Source organism: Leguminivora glycinivorella, chromosome Z, assembly GCF_023078275.1.
Source record: "Leguminivora glycinivorella isolate SPB_JAAS2020 chromosome Z, LegGlyc_1.1, whole genome shotgun sequence".
In the NCBI taxonomy this organism is placed as follows: Eukaryota; Metazoa; Arthropoda; class Insecta; order Lepidoptera; family Tortricidae; genus Leguminivora; species Leguminivora glycinivorella.
Window position 1 is genome coordinate 42,085,259 of NC_062998.1, and position 25,884 is coordinate 42,111,142.

The 25,884-nt window shown below is 36.3% G+C and overlaps 1 non-coding gene across 1 annotated transcript; it reads right to left on the reverse strand.

Annotated features, from left to right (window-relative positions):
* Positions 1 to 23,784: 23,784 nt before the first annotated feature.
* On the reverse strand, positions 23,785 to 23,876 carry LOC125241981. Its single transcript, XR_007178811.1, has one exon. It is a non-coding gene; the product is annotated as a small nucleolar RNA U3 (small nucleolar RNA).
* Between the last annotated feature and the right edge of the window lie 2,008 nt (positions 23,877 to 25,884).

Consider the following 25,884-nt stretch of genomic DNA (forward strand, 5'->3'; position numbering starts at 1 on the left):
ACATACTTTAATTTATCATAGTAGGTGTTAAAAGTGACCACCGTTACAATATTCAGCAAGTTCACTTCATCTTTACAACAGTGTACAAAAATAGCTATAACACCGTTGAAGACCTAAAAGTAGCCATAGAGTCAACTTTAACGCAGATTCACCACATGAAGATACAAAATGCAATAGTAAGATCATTACCCAGACGTGTTGAATATTGTATTGAAAAAGACGGTGGTCACCTACTATGATAAATTAAAGTATGTGAAAAAAATGCATCTTATTCATTTTAGACCTTATGTTTCTTAGAGATATTTACTGCTTAAGACCTACACAAACGATATCTGAATAGAAATAGTGTAAGTTTATTTTTTCAAAACAACCGGGTTCGATTCCCCAGCTGGGTACACTTTTTTTTTAATTGTATGAATGCAGTTTTTCTTTTTATCAAAATCGGTGACATGGTTCCTAAGAACAAATCTTCGTATGTCTTATAGTTTCAGACTTTCCCATACTGACCGATTTGAATGGGCCATGTATAGTATATGTTTACTCACAGGATTCGAAAACAAAAATATGTTGATCTAAACTACTAACTGCTTAGTGGTCTGATATCCTCTTCATGTCGATTTAATTGTGTCAATGTAGGTATATTTAGAATAAGAACCTAGGATTAATTATATTATAGATACGACATGGTAGTAGGTAGTGTAATGGCTATTAATAAAATGCATTTTTAAATACATATCACTTTATTTTATTTTGGTATACCTACACCTAAGCGTTAATTATAATTAATTACTAACCAGATTTAGGTAAGATTTAAACGTTCAAGTTCTCGGGAATATGTCAAAAGTGAGTATTTTTATACAATTATATTCATAACTTTGGAAACTGGCACAGGGAGCCGTTTTTTTAATTTCCATTTAGATTTCGTAAATTTCATTCAATAATATTTCCACTACTAACGATTTAAATTCTACTAACAGAATCGAAAACAAGTGTTTTACCACTAGATATAAATTACTAGCCGCCCTTTTTCAAAAATGCCATTTTTCACAGACTTTCGGCGAAATCGTGTCCATGAATTTGTTTCATATGAATTTCGTCCGCTTGATTTCGGGTTCGTGTGAAAACGACACACACCAATAGATTTTCAATTTCTATAGTTCTTATTTCAATATGGCGTTTTTTTTCACAGATTTTCGTGTGACGAAATAAAGCGATTTTCAATACAGAATATTTAAGTGGCGCTACGTTCAGTGGGTCCCCGTTCACAAAATTATAAAATACGGTTACAATATGGAAGACGTAAACGCAGTGCAATAATTTTGACAACTTTATTCAAAACCTCTCATAGACAGCATTGGAAGTTTCGAAGGAGTTCGTCATTACCTAAGGGCGATCTTTGTTACCTATGTAAGTATCCTAAGTATCAGCCATGTGGTCGTCCGTTCACATCTCAAGTCTACTGAATAGTTATTTGTTTTACAAAGGGGCAAAGTCGTTGTTTAACCGCAAATTCCAAGTTTGATACCCGAGCCAGCAAAAGATTCCAATATAGAAACGCCAGCGTAGCGAGTGAAAATTGGTTTTCACCACACCAACTGGTAAGGGCTCTCTTAATACTTCAAAATCGAATGACAAAGTTGCGTAATGCGTTTTATCCACAAGAGTGCAAAGTAATTTCATGCAGAAACATTTCTAGAATTGATGTTCAGTTGATGATTTTGAATCATAAATCTTAATAGAATTGATGGATTTGATTTCCTTTGATGTTTTAGAGTTAATATTTTCCTCATGTTGGTGTGGTGAAGAATTTGTTTATGCTAAGTGCTTTGAAACCCTCGAGACAGTCAAGATTCCATATTCTGAACCACTCGCAGTTCAATATTCCTACTCTCCTGGCTTGTCTTATCTTATACTAATATTTAGCGGCAACTTTATTCTTCTATTTTATATTCGTGTATGACGCTTATCTATACATTGTGGGTATATGCCGTTGCCGCTAGTCACGTTTGTGCTATCGCAATAATTTAATTGATAACAAAAAATAAGCAATGGCTATTTAACACCAACAAAACTTACCTACTAAATAAATTAAATTATCTACTTTAGTTGTCGGTACACCGTAAGTGCGGTCCTATCTGGACATCACGATTTCCAGAAGAGACATAAGACTCGAAAATATTATAATTATGCGTCTACCAATAGTCTGGCAAATATTCATGAACAGGTATTAGGTTTTGTATTTTGTACGTTCACAAAGTAGGTAATACAAAAGTTTTTACAATAACAATAACGTCCGATTAAGACACAACCTTCGACTTAAAAAAAAAATTACTAATTTTGTACAGTCACCGGCAAATTAAGTGATGATTTCTGTACCTTGTCACTTTTAATCATTTGACAACTTCGTAATTATGACATTTCTAACAAGATTTTTATGTGACAAGGTACAGAAATCATCACTTATTTATACCGGTGACTGTACTCGTATGTGTTCTTATAAAGTTTTCTTTGAGTGCCATTAAAAAGACGTTTTCGCCTGAAATTCTAAAAGAAATTAGCTTTTATTCGAGGGGTTAAGGGCCCTTTAGACATACAGCCATGTTTATGTGTGTGTGTTATTTTATTAACAGAAAAATATTGATAATGCAGAAACATTAGTTCTATTTATAATAATATTTCTAACGTATTTTTTTAATAGATTTCTCGTATTGTATTTTTTACAATCACGTTTTTTCGTTATGTTTTCATAAAACATTTCAGGATCTCATCTTGAACTTGTTGTCTATGTAATATATAGCTCATATACATATATGTGTTTATATACATATTATACATAGGAAAAAATATTTATACTAGATATAGGTATATTTTATAGGTTTTTACGAGTCTGCATTTATTTACATCAGTCAGAATTTGGTAGTGAGTAGTAGTAGTAAACACTTTATTGAACAGAACATTTTTTTACATTAGTCTACTTTATTCCCGCTGAGGGCTTATGTTTGTGGGACAATAGCTAGCCAAAAAGAGAAAGAGTAGAAATTAAAAAGTGGCAACAGTGTAGTGTCATCCCTTTCAAATCAATATGTGTGAGAAAACAGGACGACACTACGATGTTGCCACTTTTTAATTTCTACTCTTTTTGGTCAGACTGCACTACGATATGTATTACTAATGTCACTAGTAATAAACTAAATGGGTATACAATAGATATTATAATCAATATTCATCGAAATGACCCATGGAACAAATGCAATATTTTTCCTGAGGCAGCATACATTTCCAGTAAATAAAAATAACAAACAATAGTATCACAATCACCATTACTATAATGTATTACATATACATTTCGCTAACTTTGGCACAAATAGGTACATATTTCCATACGACAACTTATGAGATTCGCCGGTATAGACACGCAACGTCCAGTTCCTAGCCTTATCTGTATAGACAGAGATTAATTAATACAGTTTAAAGTAATATGACTATAAATGCGAAAGCCATTACTAATATTACTATGTCTGTTTCCACTTTAGGTTTAACTTTACAGCTGAATTATACGGAAACTGTTCCGTCTGTATTTTAGGTAGTAAATGATATAGGTATTACGTATTGATTGTGAGTAGACACATGCTCACATCTGTCAAATATGTATTACATTTTAAGTTTTTAGTAAAGACTGCACACAGTTGCAATTTGGTCTGCACTTTTAAATCAGTTCTGAAAGTACAACTATGTCATATGCATCGGTATGCAGAATAATTTATTAAGACTATTGGATCAGTTAGGTACTAAAGGAAAATAAAAGGACAACATAGGCCCATATTGTTAGTGTTACTGGCGTGGGATCGCGTAAAGGACTTGCCAGATTTAAACGGTTTCGAGTAAATATATGAGTATGTACATTTCACTTTCATTTTTTCAGTTAGAGCTCACTTGTGGCGATCTACTGAAAAACGGCCGGTCGGAAGGCCCAGGTACCGATGGATCGATGAGGTCCAGAAAGACCTATGTGACCTTCAAGTGACAGAGTGGTATCAGATCGCACAGGATAGGAGCGAATGGCGGAATCTAGTGTCGGAGGCCAAGATCCACTTCGGGTCGCTGAGCCATCGCTGTAAGTAAGTACTTACATTTCACTTTAGTTGGTTTATATTTCGACTCTACGTTTATTTATCACTATTATATTTAAGTGTTATCACAAACCTATACCTCTAGTGAACATTTCATTTGAAAACGTGACGCAACGTAACGTTTCAGCAAGCCCCATCTTAAAAAGTACGCTAAGCGGGACATTTTTCAAACACAGCTTATTTAAACAAATTCGTAATATAAAACAACATTTTCGATTAAAAGTCACAGAATGTATCACAATCTCTCCTTAAATGTAATATTTCAAATTGTAATATTAGCTCTAACAACGTTATGTTGGTAATTCTCACTGAGCACAATAAAAACTCACATTAATGTTTACTTTGTTGCAGCTGGATCTGAAACAAACAAAAACGATAAAATAGTACATTTTTATTTTAAAGGAAAAATATGGAAAAATGCTGCACTAATTGAAATCCGTATAACCAATTGGACAGCGTTATGAAATAAGCAACCAAGCGACAATCGGTTGAAACGGGGAAATTGTGTTCCAGTATATTAATCGGTTTGGATGTCATAATAACCTATTCGATGCTGACTGCTATTGCAGTTTTAATAGTTATTTGTTTTACAAGGGGGCAAAGTAGTTGTTTAACCGCACGTGCCAATATTGATACCCGAGCAAGCGAAAGATTCCAATATTGAACCTCGAGCGTAGCGAGTGGTTCAAAAAGTGGCATGACAATTCAACGCTTTCCATTTATCTAATACTTTTATTGAGTGAATTTGGACTAGTTTTAACGAAACGAACGATTCTAAAAATCGCCATTGAAACGAATAACTTTTCCTTTTGACAGAAAGTTTTAGTGGAGTTTTAGTGGATTGGGTCCTTTTCCTTAAACGGCGTCTATTTTCACGATGTAATGTACTATTTCATTTATATGCGAGTGTTTCTGACGAGTAGATATCCAACAGTGCATCCGTAGTTTTAATGAAAGCTTTACCTGGAATTCTGTATTCAGCTATTGCTACGAAGTTTTGACGAAAACAAAGCTTTTCAGAATTCTCTAGATTTTATAGGTATTCATTAAAGCGTCAAACTGGCAATTTGTTTTTAATACATATTTAAAATTGCAAACGGGAATTAATCGCGTATTTACTATGTTTTAAACACTATGTTTTAAACACTAACGCAGGTTGAAAAACCGAATATCGTGAGTGTTGTGTGTCGACAAGGTGACATCCCTAGTGCACAAACTGTTCAAGTGGGTAGTCAGGACCAAGTGCGGGTAGTTCGAAAAACTCGTACAGCTAGAAGATGTTGATGTCAACTTCAGCCAGTCTGCTCCGAGACCACGGAGACAATGCCGTCCTTGAAACGTCGGAGGTTAGTGTTTAAAACATAGTAAATACGCGATTAAGTCCCGTTTGCAATTTTAAATATGTGTAAAAATCGTGAAAGTTTGATCAGTGTTTTTAATACGTTACTCGATATAGTAGAGGAGTTGTACGAGTATTTGTATGGGCATAATAATTTCCACAGAACCGAAGTTTGGTTTTTTAAGTTCTTTGTGTGAGTCTTTTTGACATACTAAAAATATAGTAAAATATATTTGTGCAAAATGCGTTTTTTCGACCGCCAAAAGTTGTATGAAAAAGTACTATGAAAAAAAATCCTAAAATTTAAAAATCGTCTCTGGGATCAACTTATGGGAATTAGGCGGCAAAAAAATTTATAGCGTTGATGTTTAGCAAAAATATACCAATTTTCCACTATTTTGATAAAATGAAAACTGATAAAAATCATAAATTTGATGAAGGGAAGTGATTGAAACACGAATTTCAGCAATGTAATTTTTTCATAGGTATGACACCACAGTAAATACGGCTACGATCCGCCTGGTGATAAGCAGTCACGGTAGTCTATGACGCCTGCCACTCTAGAGCCTCCACATGCGCGTTGCTGGCCCTTTAGGGTACCTTTCCATCAGAGATACGCTACGTGGATGTGTTTGATATCCACAAATCATGTTCATTGTTCCACAATTTTTTTGCCGCCTAATTCCCCATAAGTTGATACCAGAGACGATTTTTAAATTTTAGAATTTTTCTTTCATAGTACTTTTTCATACAACTTTTGGCGGTCGAAAAAACGCATTTTGCACAAATATATCTTACTACATTTTTAGTAGGTATGTCAAAAAGACACACACACACAAGAACTAAAAAAACCAAACTTCAGTTCTGTGGGAATTATTATGACCCCAAACGCTATATCTCCTCTACTAATAGTGTACCTAAGGTCGAACGCATCGAAATCGCACTTTATGTACTCCGACAGAATTACGGCTCAGCCACGACATTGGTCTAAGCGCGACAGCGGCGAGCGGCGGCCATACATTGGAGCGAGACAGAGCGATGGGACTTTTCATTCGCCCGTATGGCTGCCGCTCATCGCTGTCGGGCTTAGACCAATGTCGTGGCCGGGCCGTTAAATAGTTAACACGTTCGTGCTGTGAAATCAGAGGTCCAGGCTGGTCCATTTATCACTAACATGCTTATTCCACTAGCTGACGCTGCCTCCAATTTGAAAACCTTGGAAAAGTCGAATCTTCAAACTGACTTACCATTGATCAAAGTAGTCTCATTTCATTGCCAATGTTGTCGGAAGGATTTCAATACAAAATATCCAAGATAGCGTCTGTAATGGTGCATTAGGGTAATTGACAACATTTCATATTTTTGAGTACTACTTTTTATTGTTTGGTTTGAAAGAACTCAATACTAAAAGATACACGTATTTTTTTATTTTTCCAAAAACTGCTATTTTAATGAGAAAATCCCTTCTTATTACTACTTCGAGCAGAAAGAGCGTAAGTTACAAACGTCAAGACACAGCTTCGTGACGTCACATGTGTTGTTTCATACACCTAAGAAAACGACAAAATCATTTCTAAAAAAAATAGTTTTAACTGTCAGCTCAAACAGTCCGGTATGTCTGACTGTCATATTTTTTATTTTTATTTTTTATTTATTTATTTTTTAGGGTTCCGTACCTCAAAGAGGAAAAACGGAACCCTTATAGGATCACTCGCGTGTCTGTCTGTCCCTCTGTCACAGCCGATTTCTCCGAAACTACTGGACCGATTTACTTGAAATTTGGCACACGTATGTAAACCTGTGGCCCAAAGACGGACATGTAATTTAATTAAATTAAATTTAATCACAGGGGTCACTTTTGGGGGGTAAAATTGAAATTTAAAAATCAAAGTTATTAAAACTATATTGTGTTACATATCAAATGAAAGAGCATTTTATCAGCATCTGAAATATATATTTTTTTATTTTTTTTGTTTTGGTAATATAGAAGTGATTTAAGAAAATAAGCAAAAAATGACCATTCCCCCCCCCTTATCTCCGAAACTACTTAGCGTAAAATTTTCAAAAAAATACACGAGATAGCCCTCTCCCTGTAGATTACAGGAAAACCTATTAGAAATCTACAGTCAAGCGTAAGTCGGACTTAAGAGAAAAAAACTCAGATTACGAATTTCACTCACTGCCGCTGCAAGTAGTTACTAAACCTCTTAAAATTGTGTAAGCGAGTTGGACAGGTATAAAGAAATTCATTTCTGTCTTTTTCTTTTTAGAACTTGTTCAATTTTTTTTTCATTTGTACAAAATGACTTAAGTTCCTACTAAAAAGGAGGCGCTTAAGACCGTTTATAAATTGACTGAGCAAAATTTTATTCAAATCGGTCCAAAAAAAGGTGTCTGTTGACGAAAACATAGAATTTGTGCCACCGAAAGCCCAAATCTGAAGTCCATTTTGCTCTATCTCTTATCGTTTCCGAGATATATACGTAAAGTCTTGAAAGTGCGAAACGTTAACTTTGCCATCATAGTCGTTCAGGCGCTCATGAGTTCTTTGTATGGAAAAGTCGAAAACCGACTCGCACTTGACCAATGTTCATAAAACGTTGTTTTTTTTTATTTGCAAAAATGACTTAAGCGCCTTCAGAAGTGCAGGTGCTTAAGATCGTTTGTAAGTTAAAGTTAGCTGTGATGGCTCAACGAAGAAAGAAGATTTCAATATCCTACTTATACATATTTCATTAATACATAGTACAGTTTTTATTACTCAAGCCAAGCGTTAGGTTAGCTATTGCTATTGAAAGGAAAACTTGTGTATAAAGCTTGAAACAAATTATGGGACGCGTCTGACGGACGCGGCTGACGACCGCGACTGATAAGCCGATGGCTTGCGTGGGCGACGGTCGCGCTATGGTCGCGCGACGGCGATGCGACGCATACGAAATCAAACCTTATCGATATGGAAGCAGACGATGTACACATTTGCAACTAAGCGATCGGACACTTTTGAGTGTCGAATTTGTAGGTGACAGTGTATCTAGCCTCGTGGCGCCGAATGTACTTTCTAAAGTACATAATGGTTTCAATGGAATTTTAACTCTCATGTAAACAAATAAAATATAATTTCTTATGTTTCTAAAATTTTTCGAATAACTGAAATGGAATTAAATCTCAAGTAGAATAAGAATCAAAATTCCCTAGCAAAAATTTTGTATGGTGGGCGCCACGAGGCTAGGGAAGTTTAAATCGATGTTACGCATCGATCTACTGAGGGGCGGTGCCTACAGCAGTTGTAGTTGTATGCATACCTAGCTCACGCACACAAACGCGTCCACTGGCGCCGCGCCGGTGTCCGCGTGCGCTCTCTGCAATATCTCTGCAAATTCTATGCACAGCGCAGAATATGCAGAAACCACATGGTGGTCTGTGGCAGAAACTCAATAGACATTTTTAGGGTTTTTAAAATAAGTACGTGAAGTAACATGGTAAATTAAAAATTATCATTAGATACTTATTTGCGGAGGTGTAAACAATTTCCTTCGTTTTGCCATATATCAATAATTACCTATCTATATTAAATTCATTAATCCGTATACATTACATTTTTACAATTAAGTGTATGAATTAATTATACTTTTTATCGTACGGTCAGCTACATAAATATCTATACACCTGTATTCATTCAATTTTGAACCTTCTTCTTCAGTAATAAGTTTCGATATGTAAAGAAATTGAAGGACGATACACAGGCGGGTGGTGACACCGCGCGCCGCTGCGGGCGGGAAGGGAGGGAGGAGGAGTGTCGATGGACGATGTCACGCGGGATTCGCCGCGCGAACTCATCATTCGCGCGGTCGGCTCCCTTCGCTGCCTGCACACGTTCGCTGCTCTCGTACGATTTGATATTATACTGGGTGCCCGGTAATTAATGGACAACCCTTTAACCACCAAGAGGGCACCTTATACTGGTCCAGAAAATCTATGGGATATGGGTTAAATTGTGGTGTAGGCGAGAGGCTGGCAACCTGTCACTGCAATGCCATAGTTTCGTTTTCTTTTAACCCCTTATTTGCCAAGAGTGGCACCTTATACTGGTCCAGAAAATCGACTTTAAGGTTTAGTAAAAGTCGCCTGGTTTTCGAGATTTTCATAATTTTTAAAATTTTAATACCTACTACCTAAAATTTTAAAAAGTGTGAAAATCTCGAAAACCAGTCGACTTTTACTAAACCTTAATGTCGATTTTCTGTAAGGTGCCCTCTTGGTGGTTAAAAGGTTGTCCATTAAATACCGGGCAGGTGCACCCGGTATACTTGTCAAGCAATTTCTGTCGTAAGAAAGCGCGACTCATTCGCGCAGTCGGCTCACGTCTCTCGTTGTCGTACAATCTGACATTATTCAGCTACCTTTTATCGCTTGGCTTTAGTTTGCATATTCAAGAGTACCTATAGGTACTACAAGGTCCAAGGCAAAATACAACAATAGATAATGTAAAACACTGATTTAAACTTTCACGATTATTACACATCATTATTTTTAAAATCAGGACTTAATCGCGTATAACTACATATTAAACTGACCTCCAACGTTTCAAGGACGGCGTTGTCCCCGTGGTCTCGGAGAAGACTGGCTTGAAATGACATCAACACCTTCTGACAGCCGCGCGAGTTTTTCGAACTACCCGCACTTGGTTTTGATTATCAACTTGAACTGTTTGCGCACTAGGGATGTTACTCTGTCGACATACAACACTGACGATATTTGATTTAACGACTGTCGATATTATTTTCGGCTTACACTTATTAATGACAGGATTCCATGTGGATGAGATCCTAAAACCTTCGTCCCGATTGAAATTGCGATGTTTTTTGATTTCAATGGCTTCACGCACTTTTCTACTGTAGAAATGGCGTTCCGTGGAAAGGACTTTAGGGTCATGTAGTTCGATCCAGTGGTTTGGCCCTGACTCTAACAAATGTTCAGCCACGGCAGACTTGTTGACCTGACGATTTTTCACAGCCGCGATGTGCTCCTTTACCCTTTCTTCAAGTTCAGTTCAAGTTGATAATCAAAACCAAGTGCGGGTAGTTCGAAAAACTCGCGCGGCTGTCAGAAGGTGTTGATGTCATTTCAAGCCAGTCTTCTCCGAGACCACGGGGACAACGCCGTCCTTGAAACGTTGGAGGTCAGTTTAATATGTAGTTATACGCGATTAAGTCCCGATTTTAAAAATAATGAATAGATAATGTATTTACTAAATAATATTTATTTAGTAATTTCCCGCTAGAAACTTGCGTTATACTATTCTGTATACTTTTTCAGTAGGCCTAGCACATGATGGCCGCGGGAGTATGTCGCCGCGAGATAGATGACACGTCTTTGTCTAATTGTATTAATGACATTAGGACAGGTAGTCTATCTCGCGGCGACATACTCTCGCGGCCATCATGTGCTAGGCCTGCAGCTACCATAACCAAATTTGGATTAGATTTAAAAAAACCTTTAAGTAAAACTTAGAACCTTTCAGATTGTTTTACTCACCCTTTATGATGTTTACCATACTTAGGTACTTACCCCGTTATTCATAAACGTACACTAAAGTTATCAAGCCGATAAATTTCGTTTGTCCCTTTCCGACGTATTGGTGTGATAGAAAGGGACAAACGAACTTTATCGGCTGGATACTTTAGTGTACGTTTATGAATAAGTGCGTTTTCACATTATCCGATCCGATATCGGATGTCGGAAGGATTTCAATAGAAAAAATCCAAGATGGCGCCTGTAATGTATGGGATATCGGTCCGACATCCGATATCGGATCGAATAATGTGAAAACGTACTAAGGGTGTTAAAATTTATAGCTACGAAATTTTACATAAAACACCTACTTTAAAATAAAATAAAAAATGTTGAATTTGGTTAACATTATAAAAGACCTCACGCAAGCTGTGCTAATTAGTTCGCGAATTCGTCGAGAGGTGGCGCTAAACACAATTATGCTCATTAGAGAACCTATACTTCTAGCCTAGCCCAGTCTTTAGAATTATGTGAGTATTTGAGTAACGTAAAAGTTTTGTAGGTACGGAACCCTCGGTGGGCGAGTCCGACTCGCACTTGGCCGGTTTTTATAGTGGCAGCTCTAAAGCAGCTATTTGACGTCACTTTCCCTTTAAACTATTTTTAAGATTTTTCATACTAAAAATACGGAAAAAAAATAAAAAAAAAATATTTATGTGATCTACAAGCGTATATCTCGAAATGGTTTTCGATTTAGGGACATTGAAAATTTTGAAACATTGTCAATTCCGAAAGTCGTCTAATTACGAAAGTCGCATTATTTCCATCATATCAAGATTCCTCTTTCGGAATCACCAGAGCATTTACCCTGATTACCCTAATGCACCTTATGGGATATCGGTCCTACATCCGATATCGGATCGGATAATGTGAAAACGCACTAAAGGCTGAGGCTCTAGTGTAAAAGGGTACAAGTATGTAACACCAATTAGAACTAACATGCTTGATGCAAGGCTGAATGTGCGATTTCAATGGATTGTATTAAAGGATTATGCACTATACAGTGTGTCACTTAATACGGGCGTATATTTTACCCCGCTTCAGGCTATTCACTGAAATTAATCGAAGAGATAATGCAAATAACGTATGCGGAATGAAATCTGGACAAAATTCAATGTCTTATAAAATAAATATAACATAGTTTGTTTTTAAAATCTTTCATGATTATAATTTTGTATTGAATGACGTTAAATAAAAGAGTTAGTTTTCTCCAATGCGAGGCTTCTAACAGAAGTTGTGATACTTTATGTCCTTGGTGCACCGGTGTCGACAAAACCAATGTTAGCATTTTTAAGCTCCAAATTTATCTTCCATATGATAATTTTTTAAAGAAGCTTTGTTTGCTCGATATTTTTGTCATTTTTGTCCGTAGGATCATTAAGTGTTTTGCAAATAATAGTTCTCTTGTCATGAAATTTCATTTAATCGACATATTATTAGTCATTCATAAACCCAGAAAAGCAAAAACAGCTGCTTTTTTACATTTTTTGACTTAACGGCGGAGCAGCATTTTCAGTTTTTTATTATATTTTTGAAGACTATAGGCTAAACTTTTTTTGACTGTGTATAGATACCCATTCTTCAATATATTTTTTCTACTTGCCGACTGTAATCTATCAATTAGGATACCACAGACTAAACTATAACTGCTAACTTTTCAGTGTTGGATACTCTATGGCAGTTCCGACTCAATTATAATAAGCTCATTATAGTTTACTTTAGTTAACTGTAATAATTTCAAAAATAGAACTTCATACAATTTCTATACTAATTTGCGATACCTGGCAAATTTTCCTGCATCTGAAACACATTTTTTTTTATCTGTCGCGTTATCAGCCAATCAGAGACGGTTATTACAAACAATTGGTTGCTAGGTAATTCGATGTTGATACAACGGTGAACGACTCTATTAACATTAATTTTAACTTGCATGAATGATGATATTTCCGTCCATTGATGATGAAGATGATGACATTGATGACTCGTAGAAAAAGTATTGTATACAATAGTGATATAATTAAGCTTTTCACTCTCGTACCGCACTATAAGGCCACTCAGCAAGCTTCGTGGCCTAAACATGGTACTCGACTGAAAAGCTTTGTATTATATCACGATTGTATAAAATACTATTTTATCACTTTCGCTGCCTCATTTGAATGCTGTCTCGAGCTCTCTGTAAGATTTTGTGCCTCAGGGGGCAGACATTTCATTTAATCAAATCTGTCCCAGAAAACTAGCCAATGCCGTAATGTTTCCTTAAAACACGCTATGTTGCGGTAGTTTTTGTAAAGAAAAAGTACGCAAAAATATTATAAATTGACTGTTAGCTTCTAACCCTTCCTACAAAACTTTCCACGGGCTTCGCATTCGGCCATAGAAAATTGGTATGTAGAAATTACAAACAGTTAAGCGAGGTCGTTCTTCTCGATTGACCATAATTTCAAGAAAAGGAATCCAATACTCATCAAACTTACCAGTTTAAATGACAGATATGTAAACTTTAATCTGGCATTTATACATTATTTTAGTTTATTTATTTACTTACTTTGTACGGTATCAAAACTTTGTCCAGATTTCATTCCGCATACGTTATATGTAAAATATTTATTAATTTTATTTCACTATAAAACATGTCTATCGTTTAGAAAGGCAACCCGGTGTCTCGGGCGGATAAATCGACGTTAGTTACGAATTTTGTACCACATTGACACTCGATTTAAGAAATCCAACTAGTAGATTTCTTTAAATAATGTAATAAGTATTATTTGCAACTTTTATTAACATCACGCCGTTTCCATCTCAGGATTCAAGATGCAAAGCATTCAGATCATGAATCGTGCAATAATTACACCATAACACCATGTTTTACATTGATTAACAAATAAAGACATTTAATTACAGCTAAAAAAATAATGACGCTTGACACTTACAGCGTTCTCAATTTTTGTATGAAATAAAAAAAATGTTCCTAATTCGTAAAGAAACTGATGTAGCTAAATAAGTCCCCTAGATCCGATACTAATCGTCACGAGATTAGACGCCCGTGTAAAAATTACACGCTGTATATGTACAAAATTCCGTTTATTCATGATTAATTAATTACCTAATTGCTGGTATTATCAGTGATAATTTATCACACTATATTACATACATAATTATAAATATTATAATAACGAATTAACGATAGATGATCAATTTTGCATTTTGATTTTAAAACAAATCTGGATGATATAGGTAATTTTCAAGTTCCATGGATTAATAGTGGTTTAATGTAATAATGTGGTTAATATTGTGAGTTTTGAGCTGAAATTTATAATCATGAAATAATTCCATACTAATATTATAAATGGGAAAGTCCAGTCCCCGTCTGTTTGTTTGTCCGTCTTTCACGGCAAAACGGAGCGACGAATTGGCGTGATTTTTTAAGTGGAGATAGTTGAAGGGAATGGAAAGTGACATAGGCTACTTTTTGTCTCTTTCTAACGCGAGCGAAGCCGCGGGTAAAAGCTAGTATATTATTCATTCGTATAGCCGTCAGTGCGTAGGTTAGGTATACAGATTTTGGTCAGAACCTTTACACCTCAAATGAATCCATACTAATATTATAAATGGGAAAGTGTGTGTGTCTGTTTGTTTGTCCGCCTTTCACGGCAAAACGGAGCGACGACGAATTAACGTGATTTTTTAAGTGGAGATAATTGAAGGGATGGACAGTGACATAGGCTACTTTTTGTCTCTTTCTAACGCGAGCGAAGCCGCGGGAAAAAACTAGTGTATTATAATTATAAATTATAATAGGTAGTCAAACTTTAAACACAAAAAAATGTCTCATACATTTCAATGTTTTATATGGAACAGCATATTTATTTTCTGAAAAGTTTAGGGCTGTACTCGGACAGTCGCCATCAAATATATCGGAGCGGTCAAGGTGCTCATAAATATCAAATCACCAAGTCGACTTCATTGTTTATTTTACTAAGAAACAAACGGTTGTGTACAATCATTTTAACACTTAAAACTATATTAAAAGTGTATGAACTAAAGTTTCCTGACTTATTCCTGGGCCGTTTTATTATGGGTCCTGTGACACATTTCTTTATTTTAATATCATGTTATCAGGTTACACTACACAATACACATTTTGAAAAAAAAAATGTGCAGGCATCATCAGTGTTATTTAATAGGAGGCGCTAAAAATGAGGTACGATTTTCAGTATGAAGATTGTCAATCCTATATAAATCATCCTTAATGGGGCGTAACAAAATCACTTTTTTTTTCATGTTTTAATGGGAATTGCATACGCTAACTAAAGTTATTAGCTAAGGTATGATTCATAAGATATCTATTACTCTCTAGTATGCTATTGAGGCCAGAACACAACGAAAACCGATCCCAGTCGCCTAAGTGCGGTCTCGTTACTAATCAAGGTGCCTCACAACTCACAATGCGTTCAATGCGCATACTGCATCTGTATACCTCTAGTAACTAGAGTCTAGTTGAATGATAATATCAAATGATATTGATGATTCCTATCACGACAGCTCATTTAAGTGAGTCTCGTGTGGTTGGGCTTTCATGTGATGTATACGTTTATGTTCAATACTGTTGATGACTGTTTCGACAGGGTAATTCGGTTTCTAAATCCCAGGAATAATACATAAAAGGTAGGTATTTATAGTCAGCATAACTATTAGCATAGCGCATAGAAATATGTTTGCAGGGATATTTATTTAGCTTCGGCTTTATTCGACCTACGGAAACTGACGGTTCGTGTTGATTTTCCGTTGATGTTGGAACATTTACAGAAATAGACGTTTGTGCTCACCTCACGTCACGTTATACAAGTCAAGTGTTATCTTTTTTAATTACATATCGCGTGATTGTACATTTCAATCCCTCTCAAATATATTCAATTATCTCTCCTATCGAAACACATATAGTTCTGTGGTCACAACCTTACCTGTATTTTGAGAGTTTCCGCCAAAGTAGTTACATCTTCTGCCCCTCTGGTTTAGTTGTGTACTTCTCCAATTATATTATTGCGCAGAATTCCGGAACATCCGAGTCGCCTCAACGGGTGGAAGAATGTTTTCTGAAACAACAATATACATTAAATATAATAAATGAAATATTACAGTAATAGGTCATTGTGGAACAAATAACAATCGCAACGGGTCTGTAAGAAATTAATTAACTTCACAGGGGTAGATGATGAGTGTCACAAAGTTGTACTCATATGTTTTGTCCTCTTGGAGAGAGAAAATTTCAAAGGTATTTTTCCTTTCGACGCACATAATAACTAAACCATAAACATGTCACCACAGGCAATATGCTGGCTGCAGGCTGGGAAGTACCTATAAGTACTACCTATCTATTAGAGGGCATAGAGGCAGAACACAAAACGTTGTTATGCCAGGTTTACTTAAAGAGTTCTGCACAACGAGCTTGCCTAAGATAACAATTGCGTAAAAACAGCAGGCCGACGGAAGCTTGCTACCATCTCGGCAGATTCTTAGCTGCAAAAGTATTAGTACTTTTCCCGCACAGAGCGTAGTTACGTAAGTTTACCTAAAGAGTTCCGCACGACGAGCAGATAAATGCCTATAACGTCTGCCTTGAGCAGGATGGAAACAGCAGACCGATGGAGACTAGGCCTGCTACCACAGGCAGATTCTTAACTACAGAGAGTATTATACTTTTCCCGCACAGAGCGTAGTTATGCTAGTTTTACCTGAAAAGTTCTGCACGACGAGCAGCTAAATGCCTATTAACGGCTGCTACGAAAGGCATGTTCTTAGCTACAGAGAGTATTAGACTTTTTCCCGCACAGAGCGTAGTTATGCTAGTTTTACCTGAAGAGTTCTGCAGGACGAGCAGATAAATGCCTATAACGACGCCCACGAGCAGGATGAGCAGCAGCAGGCCGACGACGGCCGTGGCGGCAGGCCGGCGCCGCGGCACACTGCTCTCGGGGAACCGCACGAGCGGCGTGCTCTCCGACGGACCGGCGGCCTCCCCATCGCTCGCCCGGTACGAGTTGTGACGCGATTCGTGATCTACATACATACAATAACTTCAAGTAAGTCAATCTTGGCTAAAATAATGGGGTAAGACCTATAGCACATTTTATTAATGTATGGACTTAAAACTACTGAAATAAATGATTTCATTCATTCATAGCAGAACATTACAAATGTGAGTAATTAATTATAATTTCTTTAAAACTAAAATGTTCGGTATTCAATACAATAAGTCCCCGAGTGTTCGTGTAGACAGGTATATCGCTGTGTTGTACGTTTCGTACACATCTATACACAAAGTTCTAAATACAGACTAAATTGTTACATAAATTATAAGTTACTTGGCATTTTCCGCAGGACGACAACCATTGTGTCCATTTTGCATTAAAAGACGAGGTAGCGTAGCACTATACTAGCCACCCTCAATAAAATTGTTAAGTAACTCAAGCATGAAACTGAAACCGTTAGGCCAGTTAGGTTTCGAGGGACAATAGAGGAATGTCTCTTCAAAAGGGTTTATTTTGTATATAGGTACATCATTAAAAATAAGTCCTGAAAAGTCACTACTAACGTTTGAGGAGTTTCTTTGATAGACGCTTTTCAAATGAGGACATGCGCATGAACTCTAAATATATCAAATAAATAAGGATGTGTGTGGTGCGCATATAAATAAAAAACCAGGCACCTTTTTCAAGATGGATCAAAAGAAGAGATATAAATACATATTCATAATAGGTCGATAAAGAATTAAGAGATGTTGAAATGTCTATACCCAGCCCCTTGAGCACAACTTGCCTTGTCGCGCGCGAGTATTACATCAAGCACGACTTCAAGTATGGACTCGCGCGCGACAAGGCAAGTTGTGCTAAAGGGGCAGTAAGGATTACGGAAGATTTATTTCCGCATTTTTCACAAATAAAGATATCCGCTTCAACCCGGCACAAACGTTATCTTTTCTTTAATACTATTAAAAAGTAATAACGTGAAGAGATTTAAAATTCCTATGGAATGAGCCCCTTTTTAGGGTTCCGGAGTCAACTAGGAACCCTTATAGTTTCGCCATGTCTGTCTGTCCGTCCGTCCGTCCGTCCGTCCGTCCGTCCGTCCGCGGATAATCTCAGTAACCGTTAGCACTAGAAAGCTGAAATTTGGTACCAATATGTATATCAATCACGCCAACAAAGTGCAAAAATAAAAAATGGAAAAAAATGTTTTATTAGGGTACTCCCCCTACATGTAAAGTGGGGGCTGATATTTTTTTTCATTCCAACCCCAACGTGTGATATATTGTTGGATAGGTATTTAAAAATGAATAAGGGTTTACTAAGATCGTTTTTTGATAATATTAATATTTTCGGAAATAATCGCTCCTAAAGGAAAAAAAGTGCGTCCCCCCCCCCCCCCCTCTAACTTTTGAACCATATGTTTAAAAAATATGAAAAAAATCACAAAAGTAGAACTTTATATAGACTTTCTAGGAAAATTATTTTGAATTTGATAGGTTCAGTAGTTTTTGAGAAAAATACGGAAAACTACGGAACCCTACACTGAGCGTGGCCCGACACGCTCTTGGCCGGTTTTCGTATACATTTTAATTATCGGGGCACGTTACAGTCAAGTGTAAAAATATGGGTGCGTACAACTTATCAAAAATATGTCCCATAGCACTTTATGTCGGCGGAATAAGGTCTCGGTACATATTTTTGAGCGGATAAAATCGATACGTATTTTTGCACTTGACTGTACATCGCTTCCAATATAAACCGAGTGGGAGATTCACCCAGCACGGCTTTACAGCTGTAGTGCGAAGTATTTCTTGTTTTCGCGGAAACGTTCGTATTTGTGATTCCGTATGGGGATTTGAGCAGCGCGCCAAGTTGGGCATTTCAGAACAGAACACAGCGTATTTTAACTAATGCATTAGAAAATGAAACAACAATCGTATCTAGGTACCTACACTAAGGGAAATACATTTACAGATAACCTGAGACTGCCTGAAATAACATGACACGATCATACGATTCAAACGTTTCCGTGAAAAAAAGTTAGCACAGGATTATGAACTAAGGTGAAACGTTCCAAGATTTATGTATCTTCATATGAATAAACCGACAAAGCGGCTTTATAGCAATCGACAAAGTGGGACTTACGTAAGTTAGTAGTGGGAATTGTAAGAGTTTTGAATGATTCACGGTTATTTTCATTAGACTTATATTGACCGGGATATTGTAGACCGTGATTACCTTTTCGATTTTTGTCAATGTCGATGTGTGTTGGAGTTTTCCGTGATCATGATGCATGCAACTGGGTCGAAATATCGTGAGCTCGACAAAAATCAAAAAGGAAATCACGGTCTATATCCCGGTCAATCACTACATAGTATAAAACAAAGTCGCTTTCTCTGTCCCTATGTCCCTATGTATGCTTAAATCTTTAAAACTATGCAACGGATTTTGATGCGGTTTTTTTATAGATAGAGTAATTTTAGAGGAAGGTTTACATGTAGGTATAGTACCCGTGCGAAGCCGGGGCGGGTCGCTAGTAGTCAATATAAGTCTAATGGGAATTGTGTTAGGATGTAGGCTATAAGTAAGATTTTATAACTTGTCTGTAAATATTATTGGTCTGTATATTTTTTTTCCCCAATAAAGAAAAATAAAATAAAAATAAGTTTGGGTCTCCTAGGTTAGGATAACGGTGTCGTCATCACTATCACAACACCTTATAAAACAAAGACCCTCGCCATGCCTGCATGTGTGTCTGTGTGAGTGTATAAACTTAACAACCTACTGATCTGATTTTCATGTTTTTCATCTATGAATAGAGTGATTCTAGAAGAAGGTTTAGGTATATAATTTGTTAAGATTTAGGGTGAATTGGTTGAAATATGACGATATTTGCTAATCGAATCGGACAAAATCCCGCTTGCTTAGATCTGTAATCGAAAACGTTGCCTGAAATTGTCTCTCTTATAGGTTTACAAAAAAGTCCGCGATGACATAAAAAATAAGCGACTGCATACAGCTCTTTGTCTGCACAACGCAAGTGCCAACTGCGAGGCAAATTACCGCGCGCGAATCTCAGCTCATGCAGGTTTTGACAGTCTGGTTATGTACTTACACAAGTTGATATAAAAAATAGCTCAGAAATATGATTTTTTCTTTACCTAACTATAAATACAGTGTATCACACAGGAACAAAAAAAAAACATGATGGTGATTTTTCCAAGACCCCTCCCTATACGGTATGACGTGATTAATGGACGCCCCCTTATGGCGCGGAAAACTTATTATGTACGAAGCCTAGTCGCTAGTATTTATAGTATTACATAATGTACTAGTACGAAATATGGAGAATTCTGTTATTACTGTTAGTGCGTTTTCACATTATCCGATCCAATAAGTCGGATGTCGGAAGGATTTCAAAAGCAAAAATCAAAGATGGCGGCTTCAATAGGATATCGGTCCTACAAGTCCTACAGTCCTCCGATATCGGATCGGATAATGTGAATACGCACTTACATGACGGCAACGCTATCCTTGAATCACTGAGCTTCAACACTAACACAATAATATTATATACTAACGTAAATATCAGTAGTAAATTACAGATGTATTATAATTTTTTCCCCTCACTATAGGTGGGAAACGCGTGTTTTGTCCTTTAATGCCAGCGGGTAAAAACGCATTTTATCCACTAGTGGGTAAAGTAATTTGGCCTTGAATAAAGTCAAATTAACTGCTTTAAAATTGATAACAGTAGGTGAATCAAGGAATTAAGATGATTTACCACCTGTGGAACTACTGGAAGCAGTGATAAACGCATTTTTTGCGTTGTAGTTTCCTCGCTATAGTGAGGGGAAAAGTTTTGTGTTACACTCGGGTGCAAATGTATTTTACTTCTCATGTGTTAAAAAACTCGCAAGTTCAGGATTCTATCCTTTCACTTGCTCGTTTTTCAATTCCACACTCGGCGTTAAAATACAACTTTGCCCCCTTGTATAACAAATAACTATTAACCCCGCCCATATCTCAAGGAAGGGGGTTCTCATCTCAATTCCTCTGTATTTTTTGTTTTTTTCTTTTTTTTTAATGTTTGTTATTTGATATCTCCGTCGTTACGGGACCAATTTTTTTTTAATTGATTGTATGTAGGTATGTCCATACAGATTGGTCCTATTTTATCAGAGCCCAGTTTGCATTTACGCTCAGAACAGTGACATTTGGTGCATTGGCACTGCTAATGATGATTAGAACAGAACTCCTCAAATCTGAACGGCATACTTACAATGACTTTGGTTTTTTTATAAGAACAGCATGCATTTACGTTCAGAACAGTGACATTTGGTGCAGTGGCACTGCTGATGATGATCAGAACGAAACTCCTCAACCACGCATAGCTTCATGTTAGGAGATTTGTTTTCTTCGTTATGTTTGTTAAGCATATTGATTATTGAGTTTTTAAGTAAAATTATCGATATCGGATTCATGAGGAATTGAGGAAACTCCTCTAACCTTAACGGTATCCGACTCTCTATGATCCCTTGGCATACCAGGTGGAAAATAGTATTGTCAAAGAATTTATTATTGTAGAGAAATGGGTCGTTATTTTGTAATTTTATATATGTGTCCCCACATGTGTCCCTATTTTTGAAGATGTCCTTTGTATGAAGAAAACAATTATTTTTCTATAGTAAAATAATAGTATTTTATGCAACTGGCGTTTAACAGAGGTAAAAAAAAAGGTGAGTGGCGTGGGTAACAATTTGAGGCGAAGCCGAAAATTGTTAATAAAGACGCCACGAGTACTTTTTGACTCAGTTAAACACCGTTGCATACAATACTTTTTCTACGACCATGCACTTAGTTTTTAGTTTTCTAGAATAACTTTCATGAAATTCACACTTTGCACTGCCAGCGCTCGAGCCAGCTTCTCGCGCACGCACGCAGTATCGTTATATTATAACAATGCGTTGTAATGGTTACATAAAGGTTAATAAAGATCTATGCACGACCCTGTAAATGATGAATAAGAGTTCGGGAGTACATAGAAAAAAACATTGATCAAAATAGAGCATGGGGTGGGAATGGTGGGATACCTACTTAATGATAATAACATTAATTTTTACATTATGGAAAAAAATTACAAATTTTATGTATTTTTATGATAAGTTTGACCTGCAGGATTCTGTAAAACGAGTCATGTTCAGATATTTTTGTTCACGCAAGTGTTTGGATATAACGAAACGCGTAAGTAGAGTCCATGATTTATGTAGTCAAAGTACATAACATATTTACTTATGCCTAACTTTAATGTTTATAAGTAGAGATGGGCCGAATATTCGGTAAATATTCGGTATTCGGCATATTCGGCAAGTTTTTCGATGTACGTATTCGGCCGAATAATTCGGTTAAATTGCCGAATATTTACCGAATAAACAAAGTAAATAAATAGCGTAAGTTGTTTCGTTTTTCATCGGATACTGACATTCTATTTCAGCATTTTAAGGAACCAACAAAGGGAGATAAAATGCGTTAAAATATAAGTACCTACAATAATTATGTAAAAAAGTGAAAATAACGTAGTGTAAGAAACAAAAACCAAAATTTTCTTCTGCACTAAATTATAGGAACAATAAGAGCCTTAGTACCCATTAACAATGATTGAAAAGTTTTTAACTCCAAGCCAGTATTTAAAATATGGCGGAACCGAATATTCGGCCGAATGTTCGGTTCGGTAACAGCTGAACCGAATGTTCGGCCGAATATTCGTATTCGGCAAAGTCCGTATTCGGCCCATCTCTATTTATAAGATATTTACAAACTTGTCCATTGGGCTGCAGAGGTATATTCTCGACCATGGTACAACAGGCTCGATTAAGCTGCACTATTTCACATCACTCCGGTTGAATTGACTAGTATAGCACATAATCAGCGCGGCACTGTGGCATTCGAGCTTGTCTGTAATTGATACAGTTTCTGGCCGGTCCATACCCACATGTATCATGCCGAGATATCGTATCGCGTACAGGCGTACATGGTAAATGCCAATAGGTAGTGCCTGATTACGTGTGTGCGTGTGTTTTTTCATTAATAATTTTATTTTTGTTCAGTTCGGACCTAGTTGTGTGTAAAAAGGAGGTATTCCCGGAAAAATATGTTACACATACTTAAAATATCTGACAGGATAAATACTCATACACACACGGCTGATGACGACAGTCACCGCCTCTCTCACGTACCACAACACCACAACCAGGGGCGGCTCACTCCGCGATTCCATCGCCGCGCTACAAGTACAGTACATGCAGGCTAATCAGGGGTGGCGCGCGTTCTCAATTTCTATTGTTACTTTACGTCGCGAGTTTTTTTTTTTAAGTTTTATATGCGATGTCCGCGTGTGAATGGCTAATAATGCTTAGTTAAATAGACATCACGAATAAAATAGGACAGTCTTACACATATCTACTATTGATGTGATGTTGGGACTTAAACAAAAAAAATATACTGTATGTATATACCTAGAAAGTACCCAAAACTGGAATATAATAGTATAACATTTTATCTGAGTATTAATTCGTTTTAATCCATAGGCAACCCTATCGTCCGACGCTGCACACGTGCGGCTCGTTTCTTTGTTAGAATTTTGTAGGCATTTAAAAGGCGGCATTTCGTGAACATCAAAGCAATGGGCCTTCTGTACTTGTACTATTATATATTCTGTGCCACAACTCATCTTCGTGGATGGGGTCAACTCACGTATTGTGATAGCCTGAGAGAGCTTACTATAGAAATGATCCTATGAAGTAAGGTCTTGTCGAACGCTACTCGCTCAAATTGATATAATATAAATATTGGGGGACACCTTACACAGATAAACCTAGCCCCAAACTAAGCAAAGCTTGTACTATGGGTGCTAGGCGACGATACAGTACACACTTCTATAGATAAAAACATACTCATATATGTGTACATATGTTTGTTACATAAAGAGTCATAGTTTTGCAGCCTTCGAAGAGTAACATATTATATTTATTTTATTTATAAATATATAGAAATAGGAAGGTGACTAATGTTATGTATGCTATGTAAAAAAATAAGAAATCTGCAGTATTCTTATCTTTAAGATATACCTCTACCAAGTGGGTACCAATGTGTGGCACTACTCTGTCTGTAGGTATATTGTTATTAGTTATTAGTTGATTATTAGTTGACTAGCTTTTTGCACGCAGTTTCGCTCGCGTTAAATTCGAAAATTCCGTAATGCTCCATACAAATTACAAACTTCCACCTCTCATTTTAGTGAAGTGGGGGGTTAGAAAGAGACAAAAAGTAGCCTATGTCACTGTCCAACCCTGCAACTATCTTCACTTTAACTCTCAGGGTTCAACTGTTTAACTGTTACTTAATAGTTCCTTGAGTCATACATGAAAATAAGTGACCTTTTCGGATACTCACAACAAAGAATAAGAAAAACATTAAAATGTTACCAACCGATCAAAATACCTATTCTTCTTGTGTACAAAGTCAATAATAGGCTAGTTGCCTATATGTACTTAAAATATTTTATGCAGTGCACGAAATAAAGCACCACATAATTAGAAGAAAAATGTGGGCAGCAGTTATGTTTAAACATATCTATTTAATAAGTCAAATTTTTTGTAAATGTGCCAATAGAGTGTTACAAGTGACCTGCCCTGCCTTCGCATGGAAAGTAAAGCACAAACATGGGTATAGTAAGTTATCCTTAAGAGGGCTTTCGTGTTAAAAATAGTGAAATCGCAACCGAGCGCTCGATCATACCGTGTGTGGTATCAAATTAAAGGGCTTTGCGAGTAGTTTATAAATATATATCACATTATAGGACTTTTTCTACTTGGTCTAACAAAATATGAGAAAATGTCCAAAAGTGGTAATAATTGTATCGGTGAAGGCTCGTTTTCAAAAAATTGGCAAAAATCAATAATAGCAATTTATAATCACTAAGGCATAACAGCAATTTAAGTAAACGTTGCAGATTAATTTAGTACAAAACTTACTTCGATGTGATGTAGATTTTCAAAGAAATTGTCACTTAATTTTAGGTAATTTCTGAAAAAAATTGAATTCGCCTTAGGCCAGTTTACTCTTTTTCAAAAACTTAAAATAAAAATCTAGTCTGAAATGATTGTGGTACAGGATATACGAATTATAAATTTACCCGTTTTAATATTCAAAATTGTCCAAATTTTACAAATAAGATCGACTGATTCAGCTCTATACGTGCGTTTTTCTAAACGTGCATAAGAGAAAAATTCATAAGAAATTTAGTGAGTTAGTTTTCAAAAATCCAGTCTTATAAAAATCAAGATAATAAGATGCTCTAACTGGAACCTGAATTAAATAATTCTATTGGATAACGGAAAGTGTAGTATTTCACCGACTAAAACTATCAATTTTACATTCTTTTGGCGTTTTTTTGAAAGCAGCCTTAATACAAATAGTTATCCTGATGGACTTTATTGGAGACCAATAAAATAGAGGCAACCCACTAAGAATTGTTTTGTTTTTCAATCATTTTCAGTAGTATAGTGTATTTAATTAAAACACCTTAGCACATATTGTCCTACGTTCAATCAAGTTATCTAAAACTTTTACAAATGATATGCTTAAACCACAGATGTCATATATACGGTAGATCAAGCAAACATATCTACTTAGTGTGTCAATAAACTCAGTAAAATCCACTGAGTTGTCCGTCTTTAATCACAGCTTGCAGCTTTCTGGTGTCATTTTTTGTATGTTGAAGTCAACAAAAACGTTAAAAATGCCTCATTATGTGATA